We start from the raw sequence: 27,079 nt of genomic DNA on the forward strand, positions 1-27,079 counted from the left end.
ACAAGAGTATGGTTTTTTGTCAGTGTGGATCTTATCTGCTTTCACAAAGTATTTTATGTCACAAAACTATTTCCACATATTTCACCAGTCTGGACTGCGCATATGCTGCTACAAATTAAATAATCTTGTGACAACTGTTTTATGCAATTCAAATACAATCAAAACTCATACAAGAATAAAAAGTTATATATTTGTGAAACGTGTGGGGAGTGTTTGGTAGATAAACTGAAGTTGAATATACTTGTTAACGCTGATCCATATTCTTCATGGATACTATATATCCATATATAAGTAACATTTACACCCATTGTAAATTCTCATGTTTCAAAGTGTTTGGAGTTTTTTCACATTAGTGTGGTTCGTCGCCAGTATAACCTCTCCTATTGTGTTTGAAGTTACCAGATGTTGCAAAGCTATTTTCACCTATTTCACAAGAGTCTATTACGATACGGTGTGTGATGCCTCTGTGAATTCTGGATACTCCTGTCGCTCCATGCACCGATAAATCAACGATTAGCTACCGATAGGAATAAAGTTTTGAATTAACAACATCTATACACGTTGAATCAGTTGGCCATTGAATGGTGAGATATATTTATCAATTTGAGATTGAATTTTTTACAAAAGCTGGATTCAAGAGATCAATAATGTTCACTAGCGGAGACTCCATATTTATAATGAAGAAGGGTGATAAAAAATCGACTACAACAAAATACTTGTATCGAATCCAAAATGTCACAGTGATCCAGTAAATGATTTGAACACTCGTTCAGATTTTGGAAATATGAGAATTAATCAGAGGAGCCTCGACCGTTGGACAAACGCGCACTATAAGAACATGTCCAGAATTCATGCTATTAAAAATGAATCCCAGATGCCTAATCTTATACTATTTTATTTACAGTGATTTATTAAACGGTAGAACACTCAGTCATATTTTGGGATACTCACAATATTGAATTTTTCGATATATTACAAATTTATTCTCAGAACAGACACTACTAAACAGAGCAAGTATATGAACTAACCCGTGCATTAGCAAAAACACATTCTTGTAAATCATATGGCAAATGTTTTAGTAATTTGCATAGAAATATTCATATTACTGAATTAAATAGACATACAGGAGAGAAGCTATTTCATAGCAACATATATGGAAAAAGATTTGCAGCAGCATGTAATTTTAAAATACATATTCGAGAGTAAACTGATGGAAATCTACCGGTATATCATTTTAGAATATGTGGAAAGTGTTTCTTAGTTGCAAAAACTTTGAAAAGTCATGCACAAACTGACACTGCAAAAAGCCATATATTTGTGGATATTGTGGCAAATGCTTATAATTCAATCTGGAAAAAGTCATGAATTGTGAAATATGTGGAAAGTTTAAAAACATGTGCAAACTCACACTGGAGAAAAGCCATACATTTGTTATTCATGTGGCAAGTGTAATAATTTGGATTGGCATATGCAATGTCATATATTCTACTGAAATAATTTGATCTGGTGATAATTAATATTCAATATTTCACTATTACAGAACACTTCCAAATCAAATCCAAAATGTTGAATTCTTTTGAAATCCCTGCTTTTTTATTTAAATGGTGTGTGGACATTTAGACATTCTGTGAAATCCAATAATTCGAAGGATTAGAGTGAACAGCCATAAATGTGTGGAATATGTATAAATTATTTTGTAGCTGCCAGGATGTCGAAAAAAGAAGTTCATATTGTAGAAATCCACATTCTTGTTATTAATCTTGTGTTCTGAGCGTTTCAGTAGTTTGAATAGAGATATATGATGTCATAAAATTGATGTGAACTATGTTGGACGAGCTATAACAAAAATGCATTGCAAACTATTTTCATAAATTTTACAAAACTATGATTTTTGCCTCTGTAGACTATCATATGCCTCTTCAAATTATATTTAAAGTATGTTAATTCGCTAAAATGTTCATACACGCCGACTCTACGTAATGTTTCCCACATCTATCGTGCATTGTGTGAACTCTCATATATTTCACAAGAGTGTGGAATTGCTTAAGTATGGTCAAGGTCATGTTATTTCCTGTCCGACGCCCGACCAATAGGAATGAAGTTTTCATCACATACTCGTTGAATTAGTTGACCATCCATGGAATTTGTAATGTGATAATTCACTCTTACAGAAACATGCCGAATTCATTTAGTTTCTATCTACAGTGATTAAGTAAATGGTGTCAACACTCGTCCAGTAATTGGACATCCTGAAATTACCTTGGCAATACATGATAAATTCATCTTCAGATAAGAAACTACTGAATAGACCGAGCGTATGACATAATAGGTGCATCAACGAAACACCTATACAAACCCACGCTGGGGGAAAAGTCATATTTTGGTATATCATGTGGTAAATGTGTTTTACATGTTCCAGTATTTTAAATATACATATGAATATTCATACAGAAGACAAGCCAACATATGTGGAAATTTATTAGCAACAACATTGAAAAACACACCCAAACTCAAACTGATTAATTTTTTCTTCTATTGGAATATATGGAAAGTTTCAACAGGCACTCACACACATACACTTAGGAAACTCCATATTCTTGTAAGTCTTGGGCCAAACGTTTTGTGTAATCCAATATTTGTAACCACCAAAATTCATACCAGAGAAAAGCCATCTATTTGTGAAATATGTTGAACGTGTTTTGTGGCCTCGAAAAGCTATATTTGTGTGTATTTCACAAGTATTTCACTGATACTTTCAATGCAGATGTATTAAATATTTTACTAAAGGAAGGCTATATTCATGTTAACCTTGTGGCAAGCGTTTTGCTCGTTTCAGTAATTTGATTAGACGTTATGCGATGTTAAATGAAAAAAAACATTTCTGTTAAATATTTGTGGAGGGCTGGCGAGAATGTTGGTATTTCTCGCAAGTATATTGTTTATTCCCAATGTGAATTGCTTTATGTTTAGCAAGTGTTTTGTTTTCACATATACAATGAGAATATGCATTTTACCAGAGGGGCATGCTTTTCCATAGCACAGGATTCTACAATCTTTTTCTACATCTCTCATGAGAGTATCTCCGTCAGCAGTCTGAATTGACATATGTAGGAAAGGAAATTTATTTTGATTTCCCGTTACAACGAAACAAATATACGTAAAATCAGGAAAGTAGGAAAAATATAAAAAGATTTATGTCGTGCTGGTGTACATGCCATCCAAAACAGCAAATAGCACTACATTGTATACCGAAACAAAAGAGTAATGCACAAATATATGGACACGTGGACCAGAGCGAAACGTTACGGTACCGTGTCCTCTAAAACTTCCGAGTTTTCAGTCGAAAATTTTTTCACAATCAGCCGTCACGCTTGGCGGATTAAAACTGTGTTTCCATAATTAAAAAGTAACACAGGGCAATTTTGGATGAAATATCAGATCTCATAAGATTCATAGAAAGTTTAGAATTAAATAAAAGTAATAGCCTTCTGGCAAAAAAATCATTCTTCAAGTACAGTATTCGAAGATAAAAGCAATTTTATAATGATGAAGACGAAAATTAACAAGAACATCAACAAAATATAAAACGATCCACTCACGTGTCCAAAAATAACAAGTAGAATACAACCAACAAACGAGCTTGTGACAATTAATGTTACTCTGAACGCATGAAACTAATAGTCTACTGTACAATGAACAACTAGATTAAATAAAAGTGAACAACAACAAGGGAAGAAAAATATAACAAAAGCATTCCATGCCCTGGCGTTTCAACGTCAGTATTAATCAAAATTTATTTGCCAAGATTGCTTGTTTTCAAAGTACCTGATGCTGCAAAACAATTCATGTTTCACGAGAATGTATGTTCCGCCAATGTGGACCTAATGACGTTTCTAATTACTAGGTTTTTAACACTATTTCTACATAGTTCACACGAATTTGGCGTTTCAAGACCCCCACGGATCTATTGTCTCTCTTTCCCCGCATAGTTTTATTGTTTATTTACTTCCTTCGCTGGATCGTCAATTATGCAAACTGGATCATTCAATAAAAATTTATAATTATCATGCTGAGGCATGGCGACAATAAATTTCACAGTAGCGCTTATGAAAGTGGCCGCATTTTATGCCAGACTCTCTATTAGTTTTTTACATTTGTCAAATTTGCATTCTCTCAAGTTTTTCTTTATTTTTTCTTGTTGTCCTCTCATTTTCTCTCTTCAGTGCATTCTCTCGTGATAGTTATACATTTATTTTGTTAAATAATCTGCACAGTAGCCTCAATTATGTATACTGCCGCAACTACTGGTATTCAGTAGTTGTGTCTTATTTAGTTACTTTTTTATACTAACCTGCATCAGCTAGGTGTCGCTGCTTGAAGACCTTTATAGGTCCCTCGCGACTCCAGTCACACAATTAACATGATCAGTATATTTCATTTATTGTAACAGTTTTCTATATGCTTGTTTTTTGTGTTGACAAATGAAAGATTGATTGATTGATTGATATTGTTCCCATATCTTTAGTCCAGTGCAAACTATGATTAACAACTCAAGTTTAAACAAAGGTTTTCTACATTTATCTTTTACAAATCTTTTCTCATGTCGTGGCCCCATCCAACGTTGGTTTCTGGCAAGTTTATATCCGGAACAAATCTTTACGTGTTTCGTGAGACTTAGTGTAAAAACATATCAATTCAGCGACACATACCCTATCTCCATCTTTTCACACTGGAACCTGGGATATGGACGTGCCATAAACTGACTATTGTACATATCGCCGTTGTGCCGTACCTCTTTGTCTTGTGTAGTCAATTTCATGTCTGTTGTCCTAGTATAACGCAGCAGTCCTAAACTGCTGTTATCATTGTTAGGGGTACATGTCGCACATCTGTGTCTTAGGCCAGTAAGGTCTTGAACATGTATCCCGTCTCTGTTTTACTGTTTAATTATTATGCAGATACTGTTACATTTTTGAGGCAAATAAACATACATACATACATTTTTGATGCTAAAAGTACGATACCTTGTGTGGGTCGCAAATTCCGGATGGTTCCATTCAAAGTTAACCATTGCTTAGCTACCAATTTTCTATTACAGACTGCTTGAATTGAATTTACAAATTATAACAATCTTCAAATTTTGGGTTTTCCTGAATTAATTAGAAGTCAATTTGTGGCAAATTTAACGTTAAATTCATCATTTGTAATATCGGATAAAAGTTAGATATTTGTGAAACATGTGGAAAGTGTTTTATAGCTATGAGGAAGTTGAATAAACATATGGAAACCAACTGAAGGCTACAAAACTCTTCCCACATATTTCACAAAAATGTGCTTTTTTGTCAGTGTAGACTCCTAGATGCTGTTTCATTAATTTGCAGTAGCATGTAATTTTGAATATATACGCGAAATCAAACAGATGAAAACCTATAGTCCTATAGTATCTTGAAATATGTTAGAAGGTTTTCACAGCTGCAGGAAGTATGAAATGGCACACGCAACGGAGGAAGCCGTATCCCTGTAAATCTTGTGACAAACTTACCATAAAATTCAATAATTATCAAAATTCGGAGAAAGGTTCTATTTATGTGAAACATGTGGAAAGTGTTTTGTAACTATGAGGAGGTTAAATACACATATGGAAACCAGCTGGAGGCCACAAACTCTTTCCAAATATTTCACAAGAATGCGTTTTTGCCAATAAGGTTTCCTTAAGTTTAATGCTCCTTCAGATTACATGCATGACAAGAGTACAGTGTTTGGCGGAACAGGCTGCAGGCTCTTATATGTTTTTCTATTGCAAGTAATTCTACAAAATTTTCTCCACATATCTCATTCGAGTATCGTGATATTGAACGTAAAACTTTTTCCACATATTTCACAAGAGTGTGGTTTTTGCCAATGTGGACTCTCCTATGCTAATTCAAGTAACTGAATCTAAAAAAAAAAATTCCACATATATGACAAGATTATGCTATTTTGCAAGAATGGATCATGTGTTTATGTGTGGATATGAAAATGTACTTTAGACTATAACAATCAATATTCTTGAATGATTTTTCAGCGCTGTTTATAAATGCAGCAAATGTATTGAGGATGTTCGTCTTCTCTCTGACGCTGGGTAATGCAAATATAGGCCTTGTTTAAAATCATGCTTGATGTTTAGCACATTTATACAATTATCAATAAAATAGCAACAGCAATAAAATTGTTTTGGTATGGACAGGCGGGAGCGATACAACCATAGGGTCATCGAGGTCAGCCCGATGGAAATTTATACTTAATTGAAAACTAAATTACTAATTACAATGAGGTTTAGAGGATAATATTTAGTACATTATATCAAAATTTTTAGAAAGTACGTGAAGAAAAAAATCAATTTAAAGGGGCTATATATACAGTGGATCAGGGACAAAAATTACAATGTGTTGAGAATGTGTCTGAACGTGAAAAATAATTGAATGCAACAAGTGATTTATTCATAGGTTAGTCATAATCTAAAAATGTTCAAAAATTGCATGAACTTTATATATATATGTTTGTTTGTGATTTTACAAACTAGTATTCCAAAAATATTAATACTTACAAATATACTTACCAATAAGTTTTAGCAGACTACACTATACACTTTGGTAGACGACACTAGGGAACAAAAGAAATTGGGAATACTTGTCAGTGGATGAATTAAATGAACTTGAAAACACACGTTGCTGGGCAGCAGCGTCACTTTTTATATTGGGTCTGGTCATATTAGTCAGCTATTTTGGAGTGTCGCAGTCATCGAGACATCATATCCTTATCACTAGATGTCGCTAATTTGCCATCCATTCGAAATAAATCATGATGGTTCCTCCCATTCCTCTAATTCTTTTATCTGTGGTAATCCATTGTTCTCCTGATGAATGTGTATTTCAAGTTAATTCTCTGAAATATCTGATTCTGAATCCTAATAATACAAAGTTATCTATATAAAAACGCTTTCAATCGTAAAAACCATCGCCTCAAGATGCCGCTGCAGAGCAATAATTCACCTTGTTATTTTTTGAAATAAGGGAATTCCCCTGTATATTTCGATGCTATGCTAGAATTTAGCTTGACTTTTTAATAGAGGATTTAAAATTAATGGCAGAAGCAACAGGCTTGAGAATAAATATTTAAAAATGAAGGGTTGAATATGTTAGACCTCATTAGCCAAATGAAATCTCTTCAGGTAAAGTGAATATTCAAAATACTCAAGAAAAGTACCGATAGAAGAGCCAGTTATTCTATCAATAATTATTTTGAATTGATATATAAGTTTATTCAGAAAAATTGTTCCCCAAAAAAATAAGTAATCAACTCAAACTGGAGAAAATCAGAGAAATTGCTACACGTCATGATATGTACATTACACAAAAATTCAATTTGAATTGTCCAATCGATTGGTCAATTGTTTGGCAATATAAATTTCCTAACAAGTATAAAATTCTTGACTGGAAATTTTTACATAATTGCCTACCAACTGGTTTGATAATGAGAATGGGCAATGTGTATTTTGCACTGAAAGTCAAGAAGCATTTATGCATTCTTTTTGTTACTATGAATGGGGGTTAGACTTTTGCCAATGGTGCAATATAAAAGGAAGCAATTGTGACTTAATTATATTTAATAACATCCAAAGTGATTCAGAATTATTAATTATCAGTTGAGGTAAATCAGCTATATGGGAATTTAGGGAATAGTGTTGAATATGCTAATGTCTACCAAATGCAATGTAATGTGCGGGCTATTTTTAAATGTAAATTTATGGGTGTGATCTAAAATAATGACAAATTACGATGAACAAAGGTTACTCCAAGAAGAAATAGTGGATGAAATTCTACAAATATTCATAATGATTTGAACAAAACATGTACTGATTATAAGAACATTTAAACTGTTTCAATGTTCTAGAGTGAATGTTATATATAAGTTTGCATGCAAATACAAACATAGACAGAAAATAGGAAAGTAGTTGCATGATAGGTTTCTGTCTAATTTTTTAAAATCTCATTGTTTCATGCTAACATAAAATAAATATATATTTTATCTTTAATGGAATGATGTTCCAGAATGTGGACAATGTTCAATTCAAATGTATCTATATTCAACATTGGATTATCAATGGAGTATATCACATCTGATTAAATAAAATAAGTACTGTATATCATTTTATATTTTTTTTAAGTTTTATGATATTAAACGGAATTCAATACATGCAATTGTCATCCGAAATAAACTATCTAAACCAAAAATGAACATAAAACTTGATGTATTTGGACAAAATTGAAAAATGTAATCAAACAATGTAATTACTGACACTGGAATTCAATTCGACAAAACAAGGTAGTTTTGACATTGGTCTAAGAATGTTATTTTTGGTTTCATAGCTAAAATAGTGTCAATTATTATTATTTTAAATTATTATAATAAATTAGTATTCCTCTCGGTAGTCAATATAATTTTTTTCAATAGTTCAGTTAAATTCTTGCGATTCAAAGTTAAGTTACTGCTTGACGACCCTTGAGGACACAACGTCAAGTAGGTGTACCAGTATAATTTCATATTCTGAGTAAAGCATCTGTTGTTGTGCTGGCAGTGGTATCTTACTGTACTGTTTTAGTTTATTTATTGGGGTATATCATTATTATTAAAAACACAGGGGAGCTTGAATTATCCCTTGTTGGAACTAGCTTATCAGTGTGTACTTCTGTTAGGTATCTTGGCATTTTTATTGACTATGGTCTGACTGGCGATGGGCAATATAGAGCAATCCACCATTCTAGAATATTCAAATCCAATCCAGAACACTGAATCCTATTCTATTCTTATTGTCATTCAAATGTGAGAATTCTCCAACCACACTGCTGGATTAAAATTAAACAAAATTGTAAATGTATTACTGTCTTTGTATTTAATTGAAAATGTCCCGAGCATTGGATTTTATTTGATACCAAATCGGCATTCATCAAGACAATGAAATTAAATCACTTGAACTGTTTTCTGTTCTTATCAGTATATTCTACCCCACTCAATAAGTATTTGCTTAATAGTTAGGCTGGTCATGATTAACTGTCTTTACCAAATGCAGCAACATTTTTTTGATTTTTGTCCACTTGTCACGTGTGTCGATCTTGGACGATAAGATGAATCGTTGACTTGGATTTCAAAAATATGTAATTTTTCAAGAGTGCACACTTAATGTGACAAAGTGCCTTCTCTTGTGGTATAACTTTGTATTTTTGGAGAAGGCTTTTCATAGAAGTATTCAAATTATGCGCAACTAAAATTTGTATCAAAATTTATTGCAAATGTTATAACATTCAATGCCTGGCTTTTGGTTTGCATAATTTTTTCGGGAGAAATTTTAGGCCACGAAAGATCCTTTAATGTAAAATGAAGCATGTAATCGTAATATGGCCAGTAACTCGTCATTAATTATTATTATATGTCAAATAGATAGTAAAGATGAAAAACACAAAAATTTAATAACAAGTCTTTGCCATGTGGTGTCCATTGTTTTTATCTTATTCTATTGGATTTCTGCTTTTTCACAGATACTTTGAGAGCAGGCACAAATATATTCAAACGAAATATTTTGACTCAAGAAAGAATGGTCATTTTTGATTAATACATTAGAAATCTGAATTACAAAAATTAACACTTGGCCCGAAACTGGCGGAGACCGAATCCTATTATTGGATCCTTGTGGCTTTGAAACCTACGGATTTGGTATTTTGAATTGCCCGTCTCTAGGTCTGACATGGCAGGAACATCTGAATCATTTATCTAGTAAGCTGTCAACAGATGTTGGAATTTTAATCTTTAATTATGCGGCATTTAGCATTTTAGGAACTTTTTATTTTGCAATTTTCCATTCTTAAAAATTGTTCATAAATTTTCTTCTGGCAGCCTGAATCGCTTGTGTCCTATTTCACCAATTGCAGTAGCCAATATTCGTATCAAACATGATCTTCGTCCAAAATTCGATACTCCCGTAGTATGTGTACCAGGTTAGGGTTGGGCCATAATTTCATCTGATTTTTCTTATTCTAGTTCTATTCTGAGTTCGGGGACTGTCTGTGTTGGCCAAGTGAACATACCCCTTGCCCATATGCTTCCTTTCATTTACACATGTCTATGTGAATTAAGCAAACAAAATTAGTTACCTATTTTATCCCAAGTGCCGCAACTAAATTCTCCCAAAAATCAATCAAGTTCACTGGTGCAAAAATTTGAAATCAAATTCTTGAATCTATTAGATTGGCTTTCAGCATTTAATTTAAAAAAATTCCTAACATGTAGTGATGATAATTTATAATGATAAAAACATGTAATTACCCATCATATAAGTGTCCCCTAGCTACTGTGTGCGTACTATCTTTACTCTACTATATTTTTTATACTTTTTTGAATTTATTATTCTTATGTTCATAATTCTCTATTATTTGCTTGTTTTTATTGTACCTCTTGCCTGTACATTATCATTTGTATTGAGGGTATCCTTTGTTTATTTATATTCGGTAGTTAACTAGTCAACGATTATCTTTTATTTCTCTTTCATTGAATATTTGGCTGCAAAGAGTGTTGGTTGGTAGACTTTGATAACCTTTGGTCATTTGCCATCTTCAAGTCTATACCAAAATAGGTTCTGTTGAATATATTATTTCAATATCTATTTGTATTTTGATAGACACAACTAGCAAACTCTTTTTATGGCAACCTGCAATATTTTGTTGTACAGCTATTTTCTCTCACTAGTTGGCACTATGGTGCAGTTTTTTGAATGCCTGGTTAACGCCCCATGATCACTTTATGAAAGTGACGTCAGTAGACCGCATGCTGCATAGTTCTGCAAAATGGGTTGTTTTGGCATTGGCCTGAGTATTATAGCTAATGAGACCCTTGTAGGCTAATAGGGTTAATTATACATAGGTATTTGTACTCATAGTAAACACTGCATTATTAATAGTCTTCTTGGTTATTTATATAATATTGGTTTTATAGCTAATGTGAGACTTGTAAGTTAATGGGGTTAATTATACAAATGTTGGCAATGTGAATATGAAAACTAAGAAGTCCCTTATAACGAAAGTAATATAGAAAAGTTGAGCAACATCCAAGTTTTAAAACAACTTGAAATAATATATAACAGCTTGTGAATTTTTAACACTGTGATCCATAGTATTACAACTTTTAGATATTATTATTTTTTTTAATATTTAATGCTAAAAACTATAAATACTACAATGTCAATTCATATGGGAACTACCTGGTGGATATAAATGGAATATTATGGGCAATATACTCAATGGACTACAATGAAACGAATCTGTTACTATAAAAATTTTGTAAATAGTAATAGTCTACAAAAAGATACAACATAAAGTTCTGCCTGACTTGGAATTTGATATTGGTTGGAATTTATATTTGGGTATGTCTAGGTATACAAGTGTATTATGTTGATAAATTTTGCATATGGTATCACAGACTGGGAGCAAAACAATGACATGGTCTTTGTGTTCTTTGCAATATAAAAGATGATTGTAAACATTTATTTGTCATTTTCATTTGTACAATTATTTTAGGATTGGTGGGGATTTCTTCTTAGTGAATTGAATACTGATATTTATCAACAATCATGATAGTAGTGTGTGGAGAATCAGCTATCTGGAATTTATGCAAATTTGATGGGAGGGATATATTTTTTATCAGTGATGAGAACAGAGATTTAATTTAAAAAAATCCTAGCAACATGAAAAAGTATTTTCTTAGAAGATGGTATACCAATTTTTATTTGAGAAGTCTGTAATGTCATCTAAACCAGTGGTTCCCAAACTTTTTGTACCATCGCCCCCCTAAAGTAGTTTATACAACTTCATCGCCCCCCAGCACTACAAAAAATGTGATGTCATAAACGAATATATTACAGACCAAATAAGAAGACAAATCATATTTTATAGTGTTTTTTAATGAGATTGATAAGCTTGGTGTTCTTCAGCGAGTTTTTTTAATATTAGGTGACATTTTCGTCAGACACAATCTTAAATCACCCCGTTTACTGATGAAATGGCAATTTCGTTGTTTTGATAGCAATATAGCACGGCTGAAAACCCTCTTTTTTTACCATATAAGAGGTCGGAAAGGGAAGAATTCAGGGTTCTACCTCCTCAAAAACCGCCGTGTGACTACCTTATTGCCTTTAACTCTCCAAATTCACCCCATTTCACATGAAAACAAAGTTAATTTTCCCAAACTTTTGATAATGATTTTTGTACATCTCATTCATCCCTACAGCCTGATGACCTGCACCAAAATACATGATATATAACGATCTTCAGTAAAATTCACCCTCGATTCCTCATTCTACCATAGCCTCCAGTCCGATCACCATTCCATAGAATAAATCAGCCATTTGTTTTAGATTCGTGGACTCGGATGTGAAAAAAGCCGTGACCGACTATCGGCTACGGCCCAGAGGTCGGCAAATTTTATGTTGCTCGCGGGACAAAATTAAGGGTTGCTAGTCTTTTGCGGGTCGCATATACTTTCTGAAAGTCAAAAACGGAACAGCGCGCGAAAACTGCGACAATTCATGAACTCAACGTCGTCGCCGTCCCATTAAAAATTATTACAATGACATTTGATGTGACACTGCTTTGTTGCTGCATCACGCTTAATAGCTTTACGACGCCAAGAAACAGTTTCTAAATGGGCATCACTAATCCTAGTTCTTTGCTTATGCTTTGTAAAGTTCATTTTCGAAAATAATTGTTCGCACAAATATGTACTTCCAAACATCGAAGTGAATATTTTTACATTGTTTGTGAAATTTTGATATAGATTTTCCTTAAGAAGATCTATTCTTACAAACATTGGGCAATGATGAATCTCTCGAATAATATATGAATTTTATTTCCTTATTGCATTTCAATATATTTGAATATTTACTGCGATATTGAACCCCTGCACTCAGCATCAACTTTTCTGCGTGTTGCCATTTGTCTAATTATAATTGAATTGCAGGCTTGTTAAACGAGTAGCAGCTGTTCACTAAATTGTGAGGATATAATATAATTTAGTCTAAACGTGTCTCACGATAAGATCTGTTACGTAGAAATGGAATTTGCTCCTCGAGCGTAGATTATAAATAAAATTTATTCGTCAAAACCGCCTTTTTGTTTGTAAATTGGATGTTTCCCGGGCATAGACTTCCTTTTTTACTTCGTGACATTGGCCAATCAGCAAGATGTGAAAATAAACGTAACAATGCCCCCTTTCGCATCCGCTCAGACGCTTTTCTCGCTCAGACAGATTTTCAGGCTTGGTCGTAAACATTACTTCGATTTCTCGGTTTTTGAATTATATTTGTTTGTTTTTAGTTGTGTTTCGGAAATTTAACAAAAAATCAAATAATTTAATGATCACTTTGTCTTCCTAGGAATTTCAGTTTGATTGCAGTAATCAAAAATTAGAGTAGAAATAGCTGTGATAGACTATGCTAAAATTCTTTACCGGTAATTTCAAAAAACAGATTGTTGAATGGTATGAATTAGAAGGATAGTTTGAAATACCCCATTTTACAGACAACAACTCGCGAAACCACTCTTAAAATAAGCACCGACATTTTTAAATTGGTAAAGCATAGGAAGAGTTTTCTGGGGTCAAAGGTCGGGGAAACGTCCACTCAGTGAAGCGTCCCGGCCAGATTATTTTACTCCGGCCGTATTTTGTTGATCACTGGGATACGCAAACTACTGTGCCTTACGACGGAGACGAGTCAAGCAATCCTTTCGCGTGTGATAATCGCATACGTGATTCAAACCTACGTAAGCACGCAGAGTACAGTAATCGAGTGCACGATGCGCCGAACAAAACCAGGTTTCGCGAAATCGCCCCCCTATCGCCCCCTTCGACTTTTTCGCCCCCCTCTGTATCGTTTTCGCCCACCGGGGGGCGATATCGCCCACTTTGGGAATCACTGATCTAAACAAACATACTTTCAACTGATTTTATTTAGGCATTTCACAATCATGAATTTTAGTGTTTTGGGTGACAATTTTACTCCATATTTGCATGTCGTATTACTAATATCATTTGGAAACTAAAACTGTTGTCATACATATAATATATGGATACCTTATAAACTATCCAACTATATAAAAGCCAGATTGCAGGTTACACGCTTCACTAGCTAATGATCCATTATGAAAAGAACAACAGATGATAAATGAGTTTTTGCACATAGAGCGAGAGTAATAAAAAGTTTCAACAGAGGCAAAGAGAAAAATTCATTGAGAAAGAATGAGAACTTCTGGTTTAAGCTATTGCGTAAGAATTGTTTTATATTCATCGTAATAATGATTGAAAATGTTATCAGCTATTGAAATCTTGGATTCTCATAACCTTTAAATTGTTTAATGTCTAAATGATATATTCTTTTTATCTCATAATATATTTGTAGTTACTGTTCCCATTTGTAGCATAAGGCGGTTTTGGGTTAGATGATAGTTTGTTAGCCCCGCAGAAAATGGCTTCATGTCGGGTATTTGCTGTATGTAATAAAGAAATCTTAACTTCATTTAGCGAGATTTTTTTATATTGAACGGTTGACTTGTCATTTTTGTGACCTTGTAGTTAGGTTAGAAGGCAAGAGTTTAGTTTGATCAAATTTTGTTATTGAGTCTGTTATAATCGGAACTAGTGATTTTGGATAATTAAACCAACAATAATTTTATTTAATTTCCGAAGAATCATGATTTTTTCAAAATTTTCAAAGTAATATATCTCAAGCCTGAAAAGTATATACCGGTATGTGAAAAGTATTTAAGCCAAATAAACATAAAATGTTGATTAATACTTTTCAATATATAATTTTAAATCATTGTATAATTCCATCATGTATATGCTTGCTCGTAATAGGAAACGACTTTATAAATCATGTATATAATAGGATTTAGTATAGAAAGATTTTCTACATAATATTTCAATTATAAAATAGGAAAGGGACTTCAAGGCTATGTCCATAATACATGCTGTGGCTATTTAAATGCAACAAAATCCTTAATCCCGCAATAAACGTATCTTGGATATACATAAGAATAATAAGATAACTAATTGTGTTATAATAGGGTTAAGTAATATTACCACAGCTCTTGGCAGAAGTTTAAGTCGACTGACTACCGCAATTAAAATATTACATGGCAGGATTATATGAAATCAGAGCTAGGTTATTTTCGTGGGGAAGATTCAGGAAATAAGGACCAGAATAATTTTCATCTTCTGTTTGCAGAATGAATTAGAGTTGTTTCCTGGGTTTTGCTGTTGCTTAACATGGGTAGATAAAGTTTTTTTAGCGTCCTATTTGTTGTTTTGGAATTATGGAAATAAATATGACATTATGATATATACTGGTATTGAGTTGAGTTGTAAATTAGTTTTAAAAAAAATATATTCAATTGTCATGATTCTATCTTGAACAAATTCATTTGCTGTATCCGTGTAATGATCTTGCAAAAAAAGCAGTTACCAGAGTTTCGAAATTGGAAATTTGATTGTAATTTTTATTCGATTCAACTGATTTAATTTCCACAAACTGGTTTTAAAACACAAAAACTAACATTGAATTTGGAGGCTCTATTGAGTATTAGTCAGAAAGCATTTATATATAGAAGAGAATTCTGAAATTAAATGACTGCAGCAACAAGTAATTTAGATCATTCACATAAATAAAACATCTGAAGTCTATTATTAATCTGAATAAAGTTATGTAAATATCTGCAAGTAATGTATCATTTTCATATTTCAGGAGTGAAACTTGTAAATGTTTGGCAATGGGATGAAAAAATAATTTTTAATTTTAGGCCTGGTTAAGAAACTTCCAGAAAAGCTCTTAAAAGAAGAATAAAATTATTAGAGAAAGAATATCACATGATAGAATAATTCGTAAGAAATTTTATGCAATGTGAGAAAACAAATTCACTGAGAATTCACTGAGATCTGCATGTATTGCAACATATTCAGCTAGTAAGCGTCATAGCGACCAAACAATTTTAGGGAATCCTGTTTTACACAATGGAAATACATTGTCAATGATCAGATGTGTATTTCTCCATGTGAAAACTTTTAAGTTTAGAATGTTTGTTAATGTCTAGCGTGGGAGCAAATATAATTCTCTAGAGTTTAGACAACAATGTAAGAGTATACTTTATATGGCATTTGGAAGTGATAAAATATTGGATCTTCGCTCTAGGAGACCCTTATTATCGGTGGTTCTGTCTGTTTGTCTGTGTGTCCAGCTCTGGCGTCTTAAAGGCTGGACCGATCTAGTTGAAATTTTACATGCGGGTTATCTTGTCACCCTAGTAATGTGCGTTATATAGAAAGTCCGGATCAAAGTTTCGTTTCCATGACAACAACGAAAAAACGCGCCGATCGTTATCAAATTTCTAGTTTTTTTACAATTTATCGCCGTTTTCTAGCCAACCATGTCGAAAATCAAAATTCCAAGAACGCTACCTTCCGCATAGCAATTTACTCTTTCCAATAAGTCGTCTTTGGTCTTGATACTCCATGAACTGGAGAAGCCTTGGGGGTTTCAGTGAACATTTTTTTTAAACTTTCAGCCACAGTATATTAGTCACGCGAGTATTACAAAGAGGCGCGCAGGGTTTAAAATGAACCCAACGGAACGCCCAGCGTTCTGAACTGGCGTTTTTAGTAGTGTCTCCTATTATCCGTTAGTAAACTGAAATGATGCGGGCCTCAAGCAATGGAGATCCAACTGGGCGCCTACCGGCTTGTCGCTTACATAATGCACGCACCCAGCTGCAATAGTAAAATGTCGCACAACTAGAAAAAAAAATTGCATAAATTTGGGTGGTACAGGTAACTAAGAAATTTAGGTGTCGTTACAGAAAAAAAGTGAGTTTATATATCCGTTTTCTTTCCCAGATACCTGAAGTACCTCGCAATGCTTACGATTACAGTTTTCGTTATGATTTTATAGGATTCTTACCACAACCATCGGTCAAACATGCATGGCCTAGCCTGATTCGACGAACAAACTCTTCGAGCGGAAAATATTTACTACGGTCTACTTTTTCTATATGCACTAGTCTGGTATCGACTGAAGCGTAAAAAACGATTCGCAGTCAACTGTAAGAAGAGAATAGCGCGACCAAATAGCTGGCAAGAAGCGAGAGATTTAAATGTTTTTTTTAACATTTCAAGAGACATCCTAGTACTCAAAGACCTTGCTAATGACATATAATACGTGAAATATTGGGTAAATTTTCGGGTCATATGACACGAATAAAAATGAAATGCTCAAGAAAAATTTCGCCAGATTGGTGGTTTGGATTAGAAAACTTGAAATACTTATATGCTGTCCATAGAGAAACGCTGTTGAATGAATTCCAGGGTTGCGTGTTGCTTGCCTCCTATTGCCAGACGCGTTCTTGGGAATGTTTTGCTTGTAATATTTCAAACTTCTACTTATCGTCGACTATTAATCTAACGATAACGAAACCGTGTTGTTTGATTTTCATTGTTCCATAGCTAGCTATCTTACGGGGAGAAGCAAATGTAACCGCACTCTCGCGAATGTTGTAAGCCCAGTACGAAATATTTACATCCCAAAGCCTTGTGAAAATGTGTTAAACGAAACATAACAAGAACAGAATTTTGACGGTCTCGGAACAACATTATTATAGGAAAAAAAACGAATATTATATGACAGTGATTCCCAGTCCAATTATGAGTGTGCCGCGAGATATCGATATTTTTTCCAAGAAATTGTTTCCTATTATATGACCGTATTTTGAAATATAACGATAAAAATTGTGAAAATTAATTTGAGCGAGAATTACAACTCACGGATATCAGATAAAACTCTGAACGTTAAAACTCTTACTTGTCATTTAATGTTAATGAAGTCTTTTTTTACTATCGTTCAATAAGATATTCCACATGCGTCGCGATTAGTTATGGGCAAAATCAAATATTTTTAACGAATGACGAATAATGAATACCGTATATTTAATATATAATAGAAGGCCAGAGTGCCAGAAGTGGATAAGCTTTAAGTAGTTTAGAACAGGGGTCGGCAACCTACGGCCCGCGGGCCGGATCCGGCCCGCGGAGCACTATAATCCGGCCCGCGACGCTTCACTAAATTATGGTGACAAAACATCCGTTTTGACAAATATATACTTTATATTATAATCTAACAATTATATAATTCACAATTACTCGTTTATTGAGCATATAATTTAATTATAATTAAGCAAATGGCAACAAAACGCAGAAAAGTTGATGCTAAGTGCAAAGGGTTCAATGGCGCCGAAAATATGCAAATGAATTTTATGAGATGCAATGAGGAAATAAATCTATACTCTATTCGAGAGATGTATCACTGCTTGATTTTTATTATAAAAAGTACCATCCGTTCGATTTTTCAACTTAAAATATGTGCGGCCCGCCAATGACTTGCACCCTTAATTTTGGCCCGCGAGCGACAACTCGATAACAACGTGGCGTTTTTTAATTTTATCCTAATCGCTGATTGGTTTTTGTCACCGTGGTTATATCAACGACCGACATGCTTATTTTGGCAAGCTATGTTAAAGCGTGTTCTATTTTATTCACAAGCATTATTTCATATGTAAAGGCGGCCACTTCAGGCGGAACTGTGCGTTCACTTCAGCTGGAAGTGTTAAAGATAACTATTACACAAGCTGAATTAATTTTATTCAGATTTTTATCTTCTATCGTGTGTGTATTATTTTCGTATAAAAAAAACTCCGCATCAATGCTTGAATATTCAGTGTTGCTTCGAGTTAAAATAACGATTAAATAAATCGACAATAATGGTATTTCTATGTGGTCTAAAACTCTAAATAATATTTCCCGGTGAAATCTCGCGAAATTTAATTAAATTGAATCCAGAATCCTATTATATTTTTATAATTATTTAAATAGCCGGAATTCCCCACCATATTGCTGTATTAAAATCGTAAATGTACAACTGTCTTGGGAATAGGCTTGCACGTAATTGACAAAAATCAATTCCGTAATTACGGCAAAATCAATTACGTAATGACCCCGTAATTGTGATATTTTTCCACGCATTTAAACCTATCATAACAACCAATTGAATCCACTTCTTTTCCGAATGGGACATTGAAGTTGGGTTTTCATATTCTTGGCAGTACTACACGCCATCGGCAGATGTTAAAGACAAATATCAAGGAGTGAATTCAAATTAATTTTATTCTGATTTTTATCTTTTGTGTTAGCTTTGATTTCCTTTATCACCTTCGCAAATTAACCGTCCCATTTTTATGCGATCAATTTTATTTTATCATTACCGACACTGGTATACGGTTATTTATGGAAACGATAGTTTTTTAAAACCACCTTAGTACTGAATAAAAATTAAGGGTTTCTAATTTATTAACCAACGACGAGCGTATTCACTCATTTGATTATACTTGCGATTTCCTCGCGACGAAGACTTGTTTTTGCAGCGTCTTCTGCATTATCCGACATTACTGCCTTGTTAGCATTTTATAATAATAATTATTGATGTCGACTTATTGACGATATTCCGATTACCATGCTTCATTTTACATTTAATCATTTCGCGGACTGAATGTTTAAAACATTATTTGCGATAAATTTAGATTAAATATTATTTATTTGAGTATATTTTAAATATCGAACTTATATGATATGCCTTCTCCGAAAATACAAAAGTTATATCGCAAAACAATGCATTTTGTGACATTTATTTTACACTCACGACATTAATTTGCTAACTCAAGTCGGCGATCCTATCGGCCAAGATTGACACAAGTTTGGTCGAGTGCCGGTGGTATTCAAGTAGACGATAAATCAAAATAAGTTGCCGCATTTGGTAAGACAGTTAATCATACATGGCCGAAATATTGAGAGGAATTGTGAAAAACATCATGCGCAAGGCCAAGTCCGAACTGATATATAACGATAAAACCGTTAACAGAACATCAAGATTTTGTAATAGAAAATGGATCTCGCACAGAATAAACACACTGGCTCATATTTGATTATATATGATAGCAGTTAAATTTTTTTGCGGTCCGCGAGGAATCCGTCGTTTTGCTGTTTCTCTGCCGTCTCAATCGCTTTACCGATGCCGAGAAGACGAAGTTGCGTTGGTTCATTACGCAATCTCTCTTTTGTCGTCATATTGCTATTTGATAAGCGCGACATTAATTATCACGGCGAGGTATTGGCGCGAGTGATCAATCGCTCTTTTGGCTTATTTGGTTCCAATTCGTCGCGAAAGCTCTTCGTTAAATTTCACAAAATCGTCGTGTTGAAAGGTTATGGATATTTTCCTGTTTATACCCTAAGTATGAAATAAAACAGCCAAAAACAGTATGATATTCCATGTTCATATATCAAGTGTTGATATTAACATTAAAGAATGATTAAGCATTGCTAATCCACACTTGGTGGGGAATTCCCACTATTTAAACGCGTGACTATAAAATAAAATGAAATAGAAACGGAACATATATACCATAAGTAACGGAAAACTGGAACAAGTAAATAATAGATAAAAGTAAAATGGATACAAATGTTTGATAGACCATGTTTGAAAGATTGATCTCCTGCGTTCATTAGTCATTTCACCCGAAGAAGTTGAAACCGGGCGTGTTAGCGTCCATCGGTCTTAACACAATTCTTCCCCCTATCTACGGTTATTATGTACATTGGCCATGGCCATGCTAGATAAGATGCGAGAGAAGTTGAAACCAGGTGTGTTGGCGTCAATCGGTCTTAACGCAATTCTATCCCTTATCTACGGTTAAGTTACGGGAGAAGTTAAAACCAGGTGTGTTGGCGTCAAACGGTCTTAACGCAATTCTATCCCTTATCTACGGTTAAGTTACGGGAGAAGTTAAAACCAGGTGTGTTAGCGTCAATCGGTCTCAACGCAATTCTATCTCTTATCTACGGTTAAGTTACGGGAGAAGTTAAAACCAGGTGTGTTGGCGTCAAACGGCCCTACTCAGTTCTTCCCCCTTAACTACGTTAATAATTTACATTGGCCATGCCAGAGAAGTTGATAATAGGTTAGTGAATGGCAACGCGTCATGCCCTCCTTCACCTACGTAACAAGAGAGAGAAAAACGGCTGCGAATACCGGAACTCTAACTTCTACTTGTTGAGCTTTCATTTTTCGCAATCGACGAAATTGACTGCTTTGAAGAAAGCTCGTTTCAATGCAATAATTACGACTTTACGGAATTCGTAACTTCCCTTCCGTAACTCAAAATAATTACGTAATTCCGTAAATCCGTAAATTACGTGCAAGCCTACTTGGGAATGCCCTCTGCATTGGATTTTATTTGATACAAAACAGGCATTCTCCGGGACAATAAAATTTGAGAATTTTTGCAATAATTTTTTGAACTAAAGACTGTAAAAAAAGTCGGCCGCCTAAAAGAAGTAGTCGCACATCGGTGGTATCGTCAAATTAGCACTTTTTAGAGTCATCCAAACATCATACTCAAATGGTTTCCCGATCGTTGGTGACGCTTTAAACTTCATGTGATTTCTAAATAGTGATATTCTAAATTAGGGCGATACAAAAAATAGATGTGAAACATCATTATATAATTGTTAATGTTAGATTGCCGAATGTACTCAAAGATAGTCTCCGAGAATTAATTCATCAGATGCATGGCCAGCGTGGTGCCCCTCAATCTATAATGTCGCAGTGTGTACAATTAATACTTGCGTAGAGGGACAATCGTCGGCATGAAATATTCGAAAAATTAAACATGTCATTGGCTGATGGAAATTTGCGAATCGGATTTACTGTACTCGTATATCGTTCACTCGTTACTCGGATTATGACGGTGATTGCGCAATAACATTTGCGTTTTTTTATTAAATTAAGGAATGGTTTCGCGAGCAAAAATAAATTAAAGCCGGTGGTAGCACAACAATTAATACTTGCGTAGAGGGACAATCGTGGCGGAATTTAGCTCTATTATGTCGATGGACTAACACTAATGTGTATTCAATATTATTCGTCTCAGGGGCGCAGCCGGGATTTTTCCAATGGGGGGTTACGGTGGAAATAAAACAGCCCAGCCCTTGAGGACACAACGTCAAGTAGGTGTATTATGTACTGGTACAATTTCATATTCTGAATGAAGCATCTGTATTTGTTGTGCTGGCAGAGGTAACTTATTGTACTGTTTTAGTTTATTTATTTGGGTACCTATATCATTATTATTAAAAACACAGGGGAGCTTGAATTATCCCTTGTTGGAACTAGTTTATCAGTGTGTACTTCTGTTAGGTATCTTGGCATTTTTATTGACCATGGTCTGACTGGCGATGGGCAATATAGAACAATCCACCATTCTAGAATATTCAAATCCAATCCAGAACACTGAATCCTATTCTATTTTTATTGTTATTCAAATGTGACAATTCTCCCACCACACTGCTGGATTAAAATTAAACAAAATTGTAAATGTCTTACTGTCTTTGTATTTAATTGAAAATGTCCCGAGCATTGAATTTTATTTGATACCAAATCGGCATTCCTCAAGACAATGAAATTAAATCACTTGAACTGTTTTCTGTTCTTATCAGTATATTCTACTTTCTACCCCACTCAATAAGTGTTTGCTTAATAGTTAGGCTGGACATGATTAACTGTCTTTACCAAATGCAGCAACATTTTTTCGATTTTTGTCCACTTGTCGCGTGTGTCGATCTTGGACGATAAGATGAATCGTTGACTTGGATTCCAAAAATATGTAATTTTTCAAGAGTGCACACTTAATGTGACAATGTGCCTTCTCTTGTGGTATAACTTTGTATTTTTGGAGAAGGCGTGTCATAGAAGTATTCAAATTATGCGCAACTAAAATTTGTATCAAAATTTATTGTAAATGTTATAACATTCAATGCCTGGCTTTTGGCTTGCATAATTTTTTCGGAAGAAATTTTACACCGCGAAAGATCCTTTAATGTAAAATGAAGCATGTAATCGTAATATGGCCAGTAACTCGTCACTAATTATTATTATATGTCAAATAGATAGTAAAGATGAAAGACACAAAAATTTAATAACAAGTCTTTGCCATGTGGTGTCCATTGCTTTCTTCTTATTCTATTTGATTTCTGCTTTTTCACAGATACTTTGAGAGCAGGCACAAATAAATTCAAACGAAATATTTTGACTCGAGAAAGAATGGTCATTTTTGATTAATACATTAGAAATCTGAATTACAAAAATTAACACTTGGCCCGAAACTGGCGGAGACCGAATCCTATTATTGGATCCTTGTGGCTTTGAAACCTACGGATTTGGTATTTTGAATTGCCCGTCTCTAGGTCTGACATGGCAGGAACATCTAAATCATTTATCTAGTAAGCTGTCAACAGATGTTGGAATTTTAATCTTTAATTATGTGCCATTTAGCATTTTAGGAACTTTTTATTTTGCAATTTTCCATTCTTAAAAATTGTTCATAAATTTTCCTCTGGCACTTTGCCTGAATCGCTTGTGTTCTATTTCACCAATTGCAGTAGCCAATATTCGTATCAAACATGATCTTCGTCCAAAATTCGATACTCCCGTAGTATGTGTACCAGGTTAGGGTTGGGCCATAATTTCATCTGATTTTTCTTATTCTAGTTCTATTCTGAGTTCGGGGACTGTCTGTGTTGGCCAAGTGAACATACCCCTTGCCCATATGCTTCCTTTAATTTACACATGTCTATGTGAATTAAGCAAACAAAATTAGTTACCTATTTTATCCCAAGTGCTGACACTAAATTCTCCCAAAAATCAATCAAGTTCACTGGTGCAAAAATTTGAAATCAAATTCTTGAATCTATTAGATTGGCTTCCAGCATTTAATTTAAAAAAATTCCTAACATGTAGTGATGATAATTTATAATGATAAAAACATGTAATTACCCATCATATAGGTGTCCCCTAGCTACTGTGTGCGTACTATCTTTACTCTATTATATTTTTTATACTTTTTTGAATTTATTATACTTATATTTATAATTCTCTATTATTTGCTTGTTTTTATTGTACCTCTTGCCTGTACATTATCATTTGTATTGAGGGTATCTTTCGTTTAATTATATTCGGTATTTAACTAGTCAACGATTATCTTTCATTTCTCTTTCATTGAATATTTGGCTGCAAAGAGTGTTGGTTGGTAGACTTTGATAACCTTTGGTCATTTGCCATCTCCAAGTCTATACCAAAATAAGTTCTGTTGAATTTATTATTTCAATATCTATTTGTATTTTGATAGACACAACTAGCAAACACTTTTTATGGCAACCTGCAATATTTTGTTGTACAGTTATTTTCTCTCACTAGTTGGCACTATGGTGCAGTTTTTTGAATGCCTGGTTAACGCCCCATGATCACTTTGTGAAAGTGACGTCAGTAGACCGCATGCTGCATAGTTCTGCAAAATGGGTTGTTTTGGCATTGGCCTGAGTATTATAGCTAATGAGAGACTTGTAGGCTAATATGGTTAATTATACATATATATTTGTACTTATAGTAAACAGTGCATTATTAATAGTCTTCTCGGTTATATATATAATAATGGTTTTATAGGTAATGTGAAACTTGTAAGTTAATGGGGTTAATTATACAAATGTTGGCAATGTGAATATGAAAACTAAGAAGTCCCTTATAACGAAAGTAATATAGAAAAGTTAAGCAACATCCAAGTTTTAAAACAACTTGAAATAATATATAACAGCTTGTGAATTTTTAACACTGTGATCCATAGTATTACAACTTTTAGATATTATTTTTTTTTAATATTTAATGCTAAAAACTATGAATACTACAATGTCAATTCATATGGGAACTACCTGGTGGATATAAATGGAATATTATGGGCAATATAATCAATGGACTACAATGAAACGAATCTGTTACTATAAATATTTTGTAAATAGTAATAGTCTACAAAAAGATACAACATAAAATTCTGCCTGACTTGGAATTTGACATTGGTTGGAATTTATATTTGGGTATGTCTAGGTATACAATGGTATTACGTTAATAAATTTTGCATATAGTATCACAGACTGGGAGCAAAACAATGACATGGTCTTTGTGTTCTTTGCAATATAAAAGATGATTGTAAACATTTATTTGTCATTTGTAACATTATTTTAAGATTGGTAGGGATTTCTTCTTAGTGAATTGAATACTGATATTTATCAACAATCATGATAGTAGTGTGTGGAGATTGGATAATCAGCTATCTGGAATTTATGCAAATTTGAGTGGAGGGATATATTTTTTATCAGTGATGAGAACAGAGATTTAATGTAAAAAAATATTAGGAGCATGAAAAAGTATTTTCTTAGAAGATGGTATACCAATTTTTATTTGAGAAGTCTGTAATGTCATCTAAACAAACATACTTTCAACTGATTTTATTTAGGCATTTTCCAATCATGAATTTTAGTGTTTTGGGTGACAATTTTACTCCATATTTGCATGTCGTATTACTAATATCGTTTAGAAACTAAAACTATTGTCATACATATAATATATGGATACATTATAAACTATCCAACTACATAAAAGCCAGATTGCAGGTTACACACTTCACAAGCTAATGACCCATGATGAAAAGAACAACAAATGATAATTGAGTATTTACACATAGAGCGAGAGAAATAAAGAGTTTCAACTGAGGCAAAGAGAAAAATTCATTGAGAAAGAATGAGAACTTCTGGTTTCAGCTATTGCGTAAGAATTGTTTTATACTTACCGTAATAATGATTGAAAATGTTATCAGCTATTGAAATCTGGGATTCTCATAAACTTTAAATTGTTTAATGTCTAAATGATATATTCTTTTTATCTCATAATATATTTGTAGTTACTGTTCCCATTTGTAGCATAAGGCGGTTTGGGGTTAGATGATAGTTTGTTAGCCTCGCAGAAAATGGCTTCATGTCGGGTATTTGCTGTATGTAATAAAGAAATTCTAACTTCATTTTGTATCCTTCTCACTTCCCGGTTGTATCTTTTGCACTTAGCGAGATTTTTTTATATTGGACGGTTGACTTGTCATTTTTGTGACCTTGTAGTTAGGTTAGAAGGCAAGGGTTTAGTTTGATCAAATTTTGTTATTGAGTCTGTTATAATCGGAACTAGTGATTTTGGATAATTAAACCAACAATAATTTTGTTAAATTTCCGAAGGATCATGATTTTTTCAAAATTTTCAAAGTAATATATCTCAAGCCTGAAAAGTATATACCGGTATGTGAAAAGTATTTAAGCCAAATAAACATAAAATGTTGATTAATACTTTCCAATACATAATTTTAAATCATTGTATAATTCCATCATGTATATGCTTGCTCGTAATAGGAAACGAGTTTATAAATCATGTATATAATAGGATTTAGTATAGAAAGATTTTCTACATATTATTTCAATCATAGAATAGGAAAGGGACTTCAAGGCTATGTCCATAACATATGCCGTGGATATTTAAATGCTCCAAAATCCTTAATCCCGCAATAAACGTATCTTGGATATACATAAGAATGATAAGATAACTAATTGCGTTATAATAGGTTTAAGTAATATTACCACAGCTCTTGGCAGAAGTTTAAGTCGACTGACTACCGCAATTAAAATATTACAAGGCAGGATTATATGAAATCAGAGCTAGGTTATTTTCGTGGGGAAGATTCAGGAAATAAGGACCAGAATAATTTTCATCTTCTGTTTGCAGAATGAATTAGAGTTGTTCCCTGGGCTTTGCTGTTGCTTAACATGGGTAGATAAAGTTTTTTTAGCGTCCTATTTGTTGTTTTGGAATGATGGAAATAAATATGACATTATGATATATACTGGTATTGAGTTGTAAATTAGTTTTAAAAAAAATATATTCAATTGTCATGTTTCTATCTTAAACAAATTCATTTGCTGTATCCGTGTAATGATCTTACAAAAAAGCAGTTACCAGAGTTTCAAAATT

At 33.5% G+C, this 27,079-nt stretch overlaps 1 protein-coding gene across 1 annotated transcript in view; it reads left to right on the forward strand.

Moving 5' to 3' along the window:
* The window catches only part of LOC120331108 (uncharacterized), a 447,434-nt gene that overhangs the window by 59,616 nt on the left and 360,739 nt on the right, over positions 1–27,079 (forward strand). The window lies entirely within an intron of this gene.

Source organism: Styela clava, chromosome 9 (assembly GCF_964204865.1).
Source record: "Styela clava chromosome 9, kaStyClav1.hap1.2, whole genome shotgun sequence".
NCBI classification, from domain to species: Eukaryota; Metazoa; Chordata; class Ascidiacea; order Stolidobranchia; family Styelidae; genus Styela; species Styela clava.